Genomic DNA, 14,300 nt, shown 5'->3' on the forward strand with positions numbered 1-14,300 from the left:
AATTTTTATATAAATTTAAAATCAGCTTGTTAATTCTTCCAAAGAAAGCAGCTAGGATTTTGATAGGAATTTTATTGGATTTGGGAATAAATTTGGGATGTGTTGCCATACTAACAATATTGTTTTCTGATCTCATGAACATGGGTTGTTACGTTGGTTTCCTATTGTTGGTGTAACAAATTTCCACAAATCTGTGGCATAAAACAACACAAACATATCTTACAGTTCTGCAATTCATAAGTTTGAAATGGGTTTGTTTCACTGTGTGAAAATCAAAATGTCAGCAAGGGGAAATATATTTCCTTGTCTTTTCCAGCTTCTAGAAGCCACCTCCATTCCTCATGGCTCATGGCCCTTACTCAATCTTCAAACACAGTCGTGTAACATGTTTTAATCCCTCTCTCAAACTCATATTTTTGCCTCCCTCTTATTAAAAAGCCTCTGTTACATTAGGCCCACCCAGAAATGCAAGATAATCTTCCCATTTCAAGATCCTTAATCACATCTGTAAAGTACCTTTCTCTATGTAAGGTTATATATTCACAGGCTTTGGAGATTAAGATGTGGTCATCCTTGTAGGCCATTACTCTACCTAATATAGATATCTTTTCATTTATTTAGATCTTCTTTAATTTCCTTTAATAATGTTTTATAGTTTTCAGAGAGGAGGTTTTATACTAGTTTTGTTAATTTATCCCTTGATATCATATTCTTTTCATTTTTTATACATAGAATTGTTTTCTTATTTTTTTTATTTTTTTTTTAAAGATTTTTATTTATCTATTTGACAGACAGAGAGAGATCACAAGGAGGCAGAGAGGCAGGGGGAAGCAGGCTCCCTGCTGAGCAGAGAGCCCGATGCGGGGCTCGATCCCAGGACCCTGAGATCATGACCTGAGCTGAAGGCAGAGGCTTAAACCACTGAGCCACCCAGGCGCCCCCTTATTTTTATTTTCATATTGTTCATTGTAGAAATACAATTGATTTTGGGATTTATAAAAATCCAATTGTGTTTACATAAATAAAACTAGATTTTTGTGTATTATTTTTGTATCCTTAAGTCTTATTGAACTCATTTATTAGCTCTAATAATTTGTGTGTGAGAGTGTATTATTTAGAGTTTTTTATATATAAGATTATGCCATCTGCAAATAGAATGTTTCTTCATTTCAAACATATGAATTTTATTTCTTTGTCTAGCTTAATAGCCCTGGCTAGACCTCCAGTACAGTGTTGAGTAGAAGTGGCAAGAGCAACATTCTTGGTTTTTTTCTTATCCTAGATGAGAGCATGGGATTTTCATAGATGCTCTTTATCAGGCTGAGGAAATTACCTTCTACTCTTAGTTTGTTGGGTATTTTTATCATGAAAAGCTGATTAAATTTTGTTACATGCTTTTTCTGTATCACTTGTGCTGGTCATGTATGTTTTGTCCTTCATTCTATTGAAATTTTGTGTTATGTGGTTTTCAGGTGTGAAACTAATTTCATTCCTGGGATAAAATTCCACTTGGTCATAGTGTATAATCCTTTTTTATCTAACTGGATTCAGTTTGCTATTATTGTGTTAAGGAGTTTTGCATGTATATTCATTAGGAATATTGGTCTGTAATTTTTTTAATGTGATGTCATTGCCTGGCCTTGTTATCAGAGTAAAACTGGTATCAGTGTGAGTTGGAAAGTGTTCTCTCTTCTTTCATTTTTTGGAACAATTTGTGAATAAGTCATACCAATTCTTCTTAAGTATTTGGTGATTCACCAGGAAAGCTATTTGGACTTAGGCTTTTGTGTGTGTGTCTTGGGGGGATAGTTTTGATTACTGATTCAATGTATTTTTTTGTTATGGGTCTATTAGATTTTCTAGATCTTGAGTCAGTTCTATTTTGCTAGAAAGTTATTCATTTCATCTAGGTTATATAATTGTTTGGACATACAGTTGTTCATAATATTCTCTTATGATTCTTTTTACTTCTGTAAGATGAACATTGATTTCACATCCATAATTCCTGATTTTAGTAATCTGAATCTTTTAGAGGACTTTTTTTTTAAAGATTTTATTTATTTATTTGACAGACAGAGATCACAAGTAGGCAGAGAGGCAGGCAGAGAGAGAGGAGGAAGCAGGCTCCCCGCTGAGCAGAGAGCCTGATGTGGGGCTCAATCCCAGGACCCTGGGATCACGACCCGAGCCGAAGGCAGAATCTTTTCAATTTTTACCTTGGTACTCTAGTTCAATGTGTGTCAGTTTTGTTGATCTTTTAAAAAAATGAACTTGGTTTCATTGATTTTCTATATTGTTTTTCTTTTCTATTTCATTTTTTCCCACTCTAATCTTTATTATTTTGCCTTCTATTTGTTTTTGATTTAGGGTTTTCTTTTTCCAGTATTTTAAGATGGATATTTACATTACTGATTTGAGATTTTTCTTCTTTTTTTAGGGTAGACATTTACACTACAAATTTGTCTCAAAGCCCTGTTCTAAGCTATACCCCCAAATTTTGGTATACTGTGTCTTCATTCATTCAACTCAAAGTATTTTCTAATTTCTCTTATAATTTCTTCTTTCATCCATCATTTATTTAGGGATCTATTATTTAATTTCCACCTATTTTTGGATTTCCCATATTTGTTCTTTTATTGATTCATTATTTCACTTCATTTTTTTAAAAGATTTTATTTATTTATTTGACAGAGATCACAAGGAGGCAGAGAGGCAGGTAGAGAGAGAGGAGGAAGCAGGCTCCCTGCTGAGCAGAGAGCCCAATGCAGGGCTCGATCCCAGGACCCTGGGATCATGAACTGAGCTGAAGGCAGAGCCTTTAACCCACTGAGCCACCCAGGCACCCCTTCACTTCATGTTTATAAGAGAACATGCTTTGTGTAATTTAAGTCCTTTTAAATATATTAAGGTTTGTTTCATGGCCTAGTATATGGTCTGTCCTATAAATGTCCTGTGTGCACATGAGCATAATATGTATTCTACTGTAGTTGGGTGGGATGTTATATAGATATCTGGTAGATCTATTTGATTACATAGTGTTGTTCACAAGTTTCCTTGGATATCTTCTGTCTACTTTCTAGCCATTGTTGAAAGCGGGGTGTTGTAGTCTCCAACTATTATACACTATGTTTAGAAAGTCTAAAGTCCATTATTTGTGGTGGGGTATTGAAGCCTGCAATTCTGTTCTTGAATTGTGTATCTCTTCCTTCATTTCTGTTAGCTTTTGCTTCATTTATTTTAGGACCTATTTTATTAGGCTTATAAGTTTATAATTGTTATAGCTTCTGACAGATTAATCACTTTACCATAATAAAATTGTTACATCTAGTGACTTTTTTATTTTAAACTCATATTTTCTGATATTAGTATTGCCACTCCATCTTCCTTGTTCTTGCTGTTTGCATGATACAGCTTTTCCTTTCCTTTCACTTTCAGGCTATTTGTATCTTTGAATTTAAAGTATGACTCCAGTGCACAACATTTAGTTGGACCTATTTTTTAATCCAGTCTGACAATCTCTGCCTTTTAATTAGATTGTTTAATTCATTCACATTTAATGTTATTGATATAATTGGATTTGTACTGGCATTTGAAATTTTATCTTCTCTAAGTCTTGTGTGTTTTTCGTTACTTTTCATTTTTACTGCTTTCTTTTGCATTATATGTGAATACTTTTAATGTAAAATTGTAATTATTTTAATGATTTTTTTCTTTGTATTTTTTATGTTTATATAACATTTACTTTATATTTATATTATCTTTCTATATTTATTTTTCACAGTGGTTGCTCTAGGAATTACCATATACATCTTAATCTATTAGAATCTATTTCAAGGGGTGCCTGGGTGGCTCAGTGGGTTAAATCCTCTGCCTTTGGCTCAGATCATGATCCCAGGCTTCTGGGATCAAGCCCCACATCAGGCTCTCTGCTCAGCCCAGAGCCTGCTTCCCTTCCTCTCTCTTTCTGCCTGGCTCTCTGCCTCCTTGTGATCTCTATTAAATAAATAAATAAAAATTAAAAAAAAAGAATCTATTTCAAATTTATACTAACAATTCAAATAAGTATGGAAACATTAGCTTATATAGCTCTATTTCCACTTCTCCCCTTTTTATGCCATTATTGCTATAATATTTATATGTTACAAACCAACAACACATTATTATAATTAGTATTTTTTATCATTTTGTATCTATTAAAGAAGCCAAGAAAAGAAAGGAGAGGAAGTATACATTCACAAAATTTGTATTAATCATCTTATGTACCATTTCTCATTGTTTTAACTTGATTCTATGGATTTGAGTTATAGTTGAGTGGCACTTCATAACTCCAATACATACAGCTTTTCTCCCACCCATTCCTGTGTGCTATTGTTATCATATATATTACTGTATGTAATAGACTTAACAAAACAATGATATACAAATTGTTTTTATGTAATTGCTTTTTAAAATAAGTTACAAAAGAAAGGAGAAGAAATAAGCAATTATACAATACTTTATAATTGTATAATTGCCTTTATTAGTAATTTTTTTTGAGTAGTTTTAAATTATTGTCTGAGGTCACTGGCTTTCTGGTTGATGATCTTCCTTAAATATTCTTATAAGGTACATCTACTAGGAATGAATTTTCTGTTTTTTATTATCGTGGACTATTTTACCACCATTTGAAAGAAATTTTTTAAGATACATGAATCTTAGTTGATAGTTTTTTTTTTCATTCAACACTTTGAATATGTCATTCCACAGCCTTCTGACCTTCATTGTTTCACATGGGATTTCCTTGTATGTGATGAATTGGTTTTCTCTTGTTACTTTCAAGATTTTCATGTTGTTTTTGCTTTTGGCATTTTTACCATAATTCACCTTGGTGTGAATTTTCTTTTGCATTTATCCTGTTGGAGTTCAGATTCCCAGGTATGTACAATTACATTTTTGGCAAATTTGGGACATTTTCAGCCTATTTCTTTGAGTTTTCTCTGCTTCTCTCTCTCTCCTCTCCTCCCAGTACTCCGATCATGTGTATGATGGTGTTCTTCATGGAGTCCCACATTTCTCTGAGACTTATTTTGCTCTGTTCCTTCTGTTATTCAGATTATATAGTTGCTATTAACTTGTCTTCAAGTCTGCTGATTCTTTCTTCTTCCAATACGAATCTACTGTTGAATCCTTCTAGCAAATTTTTTGTTTACATTGTTGTACTTTCAACTTCAGAATTTCTATTTGGTTCTTTTTTATAATTTTATCTCTTTAGTGATATTCTCTATTTGATGTGATATTGTCACTAAACCTTCCTTTATTTCTTTAAGCATGATTTCCCTTTACTTATTTGAACATATTTATAATGGTTACTTTGAAGTTGTTTTCTGTTAAATCCAACATCTTCATCACTCTTTCAGGCACTTTCTATTGCTTGTTTTTTCTTATATATGGGTCACTCTTTGCTGGTTTTTTTTGCATGTCTCATAATATTTTGTTGAAAATAAAACATTTTAGGTAATATATGGTAGCAAGTCTGGATATTGATTCCCTTTCCCATCCCTCTAGTTTGTCTTGGTTGTTGTTTGCTTATTTATAGGTTTAATATCTTGACTAGACTATTTTAATAAAGTATATTTTCCATGCAGTGTGAAGCCTTTGATGTTGCTTGTCAGATAGTGCAGACTTGAACATGTGTTGTCTTTAAATGTATCTCTCCCTCTTCCTTCTGTTGAGAGGACTATCTCTGTTGGTATCACACTCAGTTGTTGGACTCCACTATTTTTTTTAAAGATTTTTATTTATTTATTTGACAGACGGAGATCACAAGTAGGCAGAGAGGCAGGCAAAGAGAGGAAGGGAAGCAGGCTCCCTGCTAAGCAGAGAGCCCGACGCAGGGCGTGATCCCAGGACCCTGGGATCATGACCTGAGCTGAAGGCAGAGACTTTAACCCAGTGAGCCACCAAGGCACCCCGGACTCCCCTATTGCCTGCCTGACTGCTCTATTGTTTTAGACAATGCTCTGGGGGCATAAATTGCTCTACAGTTTGATCCAATTAAAATTGAGCTCCTCTGTAGGGATAGTTTTTGAGGCACGTTTGAAGTTTGTTCTGACCTTGGAGGGTTAGTCTTAGCCTTCTATTTCCCTCATTGTTTCTGGTAAATTTGTTGGCCTAGAGTTTACCTTGTTGCTTTCATGGATTTATTAGTCTTCTCTTAATTGCTTACTACCAAAATGTCCATTGTTTCCAAGACCACCCTTAGTCATGAACTGCCCCACATTCTGTTTTAAATTAAGTCAGTTCCTAGGAGGAGAACTTTGGAGCCCTCTGTTATTATAGGCTGCCTTGCCCCATAGGGTGGGAAAACAAAAAACAAAAAAACAAAAAACAAAACCTCTGAGCTATTCTCTGGGGACTGTTTGGATACAGAAGCCTCTGGTCCTATCAGTTTTCTTCTTCTGACATGGAGACTTTACTTTTAGAGTGAGGTGGAGCAAGGGCAATTAGGCCCAGTATTCTGGCCTGCTCTGTGTGGTGCAGAACCTCTGCTCTGAGAAGGAGCTGGATAAAGGCAGGGTGCCCCAACTTCTTCACCATACTCACCAGAAATTAGCTTTTTCAGCTTGGAGTGGAATGGGATGAAAAGTGCTGGCTTGTTTCTCCCAATGAAATATGGTAACCCTTGTTTTGGAGCAAGAGGTTAGAGAGATTTTTCCTTTTGGCCACATCTTCCTGGAGTGGAGCTCCCATTTAATTCAGCTGGGGCTGGGGAGGAGGGGAATGGGTCTTGGCTGAACTGCCACAGATTCTTGGATTTCTTACTGAGTTTTAGTAGGTTTTCTTAAAGAAGTGTTTCTATATTTACTGTTTACCCTATAACAATTTCCAGGGACTTTAAATGGTTGGCTCTTAAAATTATTTTCATCAGTTATACTTGCTTCTGGAGTGATCTACAGTGCTCCCCATATGTCATTCTGGATGTGAAATTCCATCACTTCTATCTTTTAAAAAATGCTACTTTGTGTGAGAAATGTTATAGTTTGGTGGATCAGATAGCACTCAGTTCATGAAGACAAGTGTGATTTATATAGTCACTTTTTGTCTTGTGGTCAGGTGTTCAGTCTCTATCAGGACCCAATAGTAAACCAGTAGCTATTTTTCAAATGAAGAACAGTTATCAATAGAGGAGGGCATGGCCTTACTCATAAGCCATAGTGATTTTTACAGTGATTCCTGCTGTGGCTTGTCATAGTTTTCATATTACTTCTCTGCCTGATATAGACATGAAATTTAGAATAGTATTGGGTCTGCTGGGGGTCCAATAAGACCCAAGGGCCGGATCAACTTCCACTGCAATCAGGACCTGCTTCAAAGCTGTTTCTTGCTCTGAGCTTCATTCAAAAGTGCAGCCTTACAAGGTTCCTGGTAGATGGGTCAGAGCAGCATAATCGAATATGGTAAATATTGCCTTCAAAATTCAAAGAGACTCACCAAGCATTGTCCCTCTTCTTTATGGTAGATGGTACAAGTGCAGGGGGTTATATCCTATTTTATAAGGAATATACAGACATACCCCATACCCACTGGACACTTAGAACTTCAGCAACTAGAAGGTGCTTGAACTTCTCCAAGGTTTATCCCTTATCCTCTAAAATACATGTGTCCCACCAAGACATTTGTTTCTTTGTTATTTCCTACTCACTGGGTTCATATAGCATAATATCATCAATAGAATGGACCATTATATTGGGATATCAAGAAAATCAAGTAATTTCTAGACTGGTCATCATTGGTAGTAATTGATTTGTACTTTTTCTATTACTAACTAATGTTGTTCGCTTTGATCACTTGATTAAGATAGTATCTGCCAGCTTCTTCATTGTGCAGTTCATCCTTTTACCTTTTGTAATTGGTAAGTATTTTTTGAGGAGATACTTAGGAATTATGTAAAAAAAAAGTTTATTTACTTATTTATATCAGTATGAACTCATGGTTTCCTATCTTATCCAATAATTTTTTACTCTCATTAATCTGATGCTCAGATTTTCACTGATTTGGCCAGCAGGAGTCCCTTTAGTCTGGCTTGTTTGTCCTTCTGACATGCCCTGTCATTCTCTGAGCACTTTCTTGCTTCCTTACTGTCTGGAACAAAAAGTTGTTCCAGGCTTATTTTATCATTTTCCTGTCCACCCCTGCAATAAACCACTTGTTCAAGGTGCTCTGATTTCTTTTAGCAGAAACTGGTATTTAGAATATCTGGGTACTATGTGTGATCATTGCTTATATGTCCTCTCAGCAGACAGCTAGGAAGTGTATGTAGAGGGCTGTGTGTATTTATTTCTTTAGCTGTCTACATATCTAAATGTGTGTATACATATGCACATTTATATCTACACTTATTTATTTTTGGTGAAAAGATTTATTTATTTTATAGAGAAAGAGAATGTGTGAGTATGGGAAAAGTCAGAGGAAGAGGAATGAGAATCTTAAGCAGACTCCATGCTGAGTGCAGAGCCTGATGTAGGCCTTAATCTCACGACCCTGAGATCATGTCCTGAGCTGAAACCAAGAATCAGATGCTCAACAGACTGAGCTACCCAGGTACCTCTGTATTTGTATGTATATATATTTGTTGTTTCTACTGATTGATTGATTTTTAAGTTCAATTATCCAACCTGTAGTACATCATTAGTTTTTGATGTAGTGTTTAATGATTCATTAGTTGTGTATAATACCCAGTGCTCATCAGATCATACACCCTCCTTAAGATTTTATTTTTAAGTAATTTCTACACCTAACATGGAGCTCAAACTCACAACTGTCTGAGAACAAGAGCTGCATGCTGTCCTATCTAATCTAGCCAGGTGCCTTTACACTTACTTTTAAACTGAAAACCATGAGTTCTCATCAATACCCCCAATTCCAACCCAATACCACAAGGCTCATTCTAGTCTTTTTCTCTTTCATATTGGTAACTCTCTTCTCTGACAGTGAGAAACCTGGCTTCATTTATCCTTAATAATTTCATTAGGCCATGTGTATGTAATCTGCATTTCTTCCATTACCTCTTCTTCTATGGAGATACCCTCCTAACCACACTCTGTCTTCAGCACCTGATACCAGGCCACCTCTCTGCATGGATACCCTCCTTATCCTTCTTGGCCACTGACACCCTGTACCAGGCTATGTTTTGTGGGCATACCCATTCTATCCCATTAAGTTTCTGATGTTGCATCCTGCCTACCCCACCCCTCTTCCACTGTGTGAATGTGCTCTTAACTCCACATAGGTTTTGACATTACATGCCATACCACCCCTCTGCAGAAATGCTTTTCACACCCTTCCCTACTCAGGTTCTAAACCCTCAATGCCAGGCTGTCTCTTTTCCCACATGAATTTTTTTTTTTTTTTTTACACTGCTTTGGCTCTGATACCCCACATCAGGCAACCTCTTCTGGAGGCATCATCCTAACTCTCTTTGAGCTCAAACACCCCTCTCTAGGCTGCTTCCTTACCTGTATGGAAATTGTCCTCATCTTCTATGGACTATCACATCACACTCCAGGAAGTCTCTCCCTTTCATGGGCATTCTACTCATGCTTCTTGGATATGACACCTCACGCCAGACCTTACCACAGCATGTATGCCTTCCTGGCCCGGCTTGGGCTCTGACACCTTGCTTTAGGTTGCCACCTTACCCTCATGGATGCACTCTTCACCTTGTTCAGGATCTGACATCCTGTATGAGCCTGCCTGCCATCATGGACATCTTTCTTACTCTACTTGGGCTCTTATACTGCATGCCAAGTTGCAACTCTGTAGGCCTTCCTCATCCTGCCCAGTTCTAACTTCGCATGCTGAGTTGTGCTCCAGCGTGGATACCCTCCTAATCCCACCTAGGCTGGGATGGCCCAGCCAGACCACTTCTCCCATTAATACCTTTTTCATTCTACTTGGGCTTTGACACTGTCATCAGGCCACTCCCTCTGCAAGGGGCTTTCATTTCTCATACCACACAGCCCCCTTCACTCCATGTGGACACTTTCCTCACTGTCCTTGGACTCTGATAGCCCATGCCAAGCCACCCCTCCTTGGGGATGCCCTTCTCGCCCTGCCCTGGCTGTGAGTCCCTATACTAGACTGACCTCTAGTATGGATACTCTCCTAACTCTACTTATGTGCCAGCACCCTATGTCTGGTCACCCCTCTACATGAACTCTCTCTTCTCCCTATTTTGGCTTTGACACTACATGCTAGACTGTCTCCATATCTGCACAGGTGCCCTCCGTACCCTACTTGGGCTCCATAAACTTATGCCATACCTCCCTTACCTCACTCAGGATGTAACTGCCTGCCCTCCAGATGCCTCCATTGCTCTCTCCCCAGCAAATGGCTTTCAAAGGGAATTTCTCAGGAATGGGAAGGAAGAGGAAGGACATCAGTGCATGTTTTAAATGCCTTGGTGAGGGGAGTATTGTATGTGTCTTCCCAGGAGGTATTGTTAGGGGTAGATCCATTCCATTGCATCCATTTCTCTGAACTTTTGGATTCTTTCTAAAGGATGTCAGAGAAGTTCAGGCGTTTTGACATCAATGACTGCAGGCCATCTCTGAGTCTAGGCTTTTTTTTTTTTTTTTAGTTTTTAACATTTATTGAGGATTCTTAACCAAATCTGTCCATATCATGATGGTTACAAACTTCCTAACTCTTCTCGACTGAGGCAGCCATCTTGCTCTTGCTGCGTGCTGTTGTTGGAGGATCCTCCCTGCTTCAGATTTACCAACAGCATGAATCAAGAAAAGTTAGCCAAACTTCAGGCTCAGGTCCGGATAGGGGGCAAGGGTACAGCTCGCAGAAAGAAGAAGGTGGACATAGAACAGCTACAGCTGATGACAAAAAACTCCAGAGTTCTCTAAAAAAAAACTGGCTGTGAATAATATAGCTGGTATTGAAGAGGTGAACATGATTAAAGACGATGGGACAGTTATTCATTTCAACAATCCCAAAGTCCAAGCTTCCCTTTCTGCTAATACCTTTGCAATTACTGGTCATGCAGAAGCCAAACCAATCATAGAAATGCTTCCTGGAATATTAAGTCAGCTTGGTGCTGACAGCTTAACAAGTCTTAGGAAGTTAGCTGAACAGTTCCCACGGCAAGTGTTGGATAGCAAAGCACCAAAACCAGAAGACATTGATGAAGAGGATGATGATGCTCCAGATCTCGTAGAAAATTTTGATGAGGCATCAAAGGGTGAAGCTAACTAAAATTTTTTTCTGGAGTTTGGAAACTGGCATGGACTAGATTTAACAAATCAGCTATGTGGTTCCAAAGTTTTACAGACATGGAGAACATCAACTGTTACTAGTTCAGTAATATAAATATTTTGTATATTGATAATGCTGTTTGTTCAGCATTTTTCAGTCATTTGATTTTGCATTTTGCACTTCCTCCCAGGATCTATTCTTTTGGTCAAAATACGAAGTATTGGTGCAGTTTGAGGGTGTTTTGGTGTTTGATTCTCAGTTTTCTATTTTTTTTTTTGTTGGGGTATTTTTGGTGTGTGTGTATATGTATGTATGCGTGTGGGTATGTGTGTATACAGTGGAGAGCAAATTGGAAAACAGTTCTATTTATCCTCCTTCTTCCCCCAGTAGAAAATAAAGCAAATCTTTACATTTGTTACTTTTTATTTTTTTCTAATAATGCACCGAATTAGAAAAGTGAGTACCTTGGATTTCAGATCTGAGGAGATTTTACCCTTGGAAGTTTGGTTTTAATTTGCTTTGTTAACATATTTTTTATACATTTTTCTGGGTTTAAAATGTCTTCAGATATTTTGTCACCAGCTCCATGTTGTGGATATATATATATCCATATAGTGGATAGCATATCTTTGGTACATTGCCTTAGATTCATTTACCTAGTCGGACCCAGAAGATTTTCTTCTGGCTTTCTTCCTAAATCCTTTTTTGCTCTCCTTTTGGTCTCCCAGTGACCTGGTCAGCCTTTGATAATGCTCTTCCCCATCTTCTACCTAGCCTGAGAAGGATGTTCTCCATATAGAGTTAAGTGAGAGCCTAATCCCTCTTTTGGTAAGACATTTTTCTCTCATCCTGAGGAACAACAGCTCCATCTTCAACTTTTTATTTCCTCCCTGATTTTATAGTTTGGTAGACTTCAAACTGGAATAGCTAGCATGTGCTTGCTAAATAATTTTATGCCTGTCTTATCCTCTATACTAGCTATTCTTAATAGCTGGTACAAAAATGCCCGTTACATTCAGCAAGGTCAAAATTAGGAATGTCCTTTTGATTCAGAAAAAGATAGGTCATAGACTCATTCCCCAGCACAAATGGTCATTCTATGAAATGGTACTGGCCCCAGGAGGATTTCGTCAACCACTCTCCTAACTCATGGTCTTGAACCTACCTCTGGATTGAATCTCACTGTTGTAGCTGCTCAAAGCATCCTCCTGCATGCTTAGAGTAATGCTTTTGGGGAACACTGGTAAAATACAGTATTTATTTTTTTCACCTCCTTTCAGAGGACTTGGAGGTAAGTTGCATTTATTAATTCAAGTTTCCCTCTTGCTGTCTGATGATAAAAGCTTACATTTTGCTATATCAGCATTTGTTATAGCCAGCATTTAAGGATAAGATTTAGAAAATCTATCATTTCCTGGCCTACCAGCAAACTACCTATGGCTTAACCTTGCAGCATATCACTTTTGTTTCAAGCTAGATATCTTTATTTGATATCTAAAGTGCAAGACCAACAACATATCAAGAGATCGATAGACAAGAAAGCAAAGCTCTTGTATTTTTTTCATCCAGACACTTCAGTTTATTTTATAAATTTGTTCATTTTTCCTGTTCTGTTTTATATAATATATGGACCTAACTACAAAATAAAGTAACAGTAATAAAATAACAAAAGAAGATTAAAAAAAAAACTTCCTAACTCTACTCATCCTTCCAGTACATTTTGGAATGGGGAAAAATCTTATAATCCAAAAATCCACAATAATTAAAACAATGTTGGAAACTGCCATGAAACACAAGTGAAAAACTCCATCTTTTTAAAGAACCACAAGACGATGAATTCAGGAAGAACACACAAAAAAATTATAACTGAATCAATGAGTCTAGACTTTGATTAGCCAATTTAACAGACCATTACCACTCACTTTAGTGCTTTAGTCAACACTTTAAAGTTTGAATTCTGGGTGAGTACATCAATGAATTTTACCCTATTAAGTCTTATATTTCTTCCCTCTTGGTCAACACCCTTAAAACTCACTTCCATATATGCTTTCTATGCTCTTGCCAATACAGGCTGGGGAGGTCTGATGAGTCTTTTGGGGTATAGGCTTTCTCAATTTGTGCTATGTTGGGATCTAACTGTGCTCATGGACTTGGGGAACATGAGAATTTAGAGGAGGCGAAATACTATCTTGTCTGACAATTGCCCCAGGGTATTTATTGAAAAGACTGTAAAGACTATGCATATTTTATATTAATCAATTATCTCTTTCTCACTTCCTTTTCCTTGCTTCCTTGATGAAGAGTACTGGTGGTGGCTAATGTTATAATTTAGTTTCCAGATAGGAATATAATTGAATCAACATCACCTCATGATGATATATTGTCATAGATTTTGTGTTTCCTCTGTTGGAGATGAGAGAATTCTTCCTTTGCACAAAAGACAGGAATCACTTCTGATGCACAAAAGATAGGAATCATTTCTGAGGAATAAGAAGGGTAGACTTTGCTGATTATTCTTTGCTCTTGTTCCCATCCAATTTCTACTCTTGTGAGCCTCGTTCTGTGACCTAGGAGGTTTATCCCTGCAGACTGTATGTTCTTGACTCTCTTGCATGTTGGCTTGTAGTTGAGTTTGGTAAAGGGGTTGAAATGGTAAAAGATTGGATAGTAGGAAGAGAGGGGAATCAGGGTATTTCTCCCTCACTCCCTCCTTGCTCTGGCTATGTCTCTGGCAATAGTTGCATCCCTGTACAACTGGAGTACCTACTAGGCTTCGCTTCCATGGTTCTGGAACTCCCTGGGCTCTGGTAACTCTGTTACTTCCCTGACCCCTTGGCTCTAGGGATGGTAATGGTTTCCCATTCATACTTTACAATTCACTGTTTCTTCCTAAGACTCTGACCACTCATTGTAAATAGCCTTTTCACAAACTCTATTAATCTGGGCCATCTAAGTGAATTATTTTGTTGTCGGAGCCCTGCTGATAAAGTCTGTTTGTATCTTCATCCTTTGCTTTATCTCCATGATTAAATAACAATAATGCTGGAAGTGGAGAA

At 37.3% G+C, this 14,300-nt stretch overlaps 1 pseudogene across 1 annotated transcript; it reads left to right on the forward strand.

Moving 5' to 3' along the window:
- The first annotated feature begins 10,694 nt into the window (after positions 1-10,694).
- Positions 10,695-11,377, forward strand: LOC309856128 (transcription factor BTF3 homolog 4 pseudogene; annotated as a pseudogene). The gene has a single exon. The product of its transcript is annotated as a transcription factor BTF3 homolog 4 pseudogene (transcript).
- Positions 11,378-14,300: the final 2,923 nt, after the last annotated feature.

This window comes from Mustela nivalis (assembly GCF_964662115.1).
Source record: "Mustela nivalis genome assembly, chromosome: X".
NCBI classification, from domain to species: domain Eukaryota; kingdom Metazoa; phylum Chordata; class Mammalia; order Carnivora; family Mustelidae; genus Mustela; species Mustela nivalis.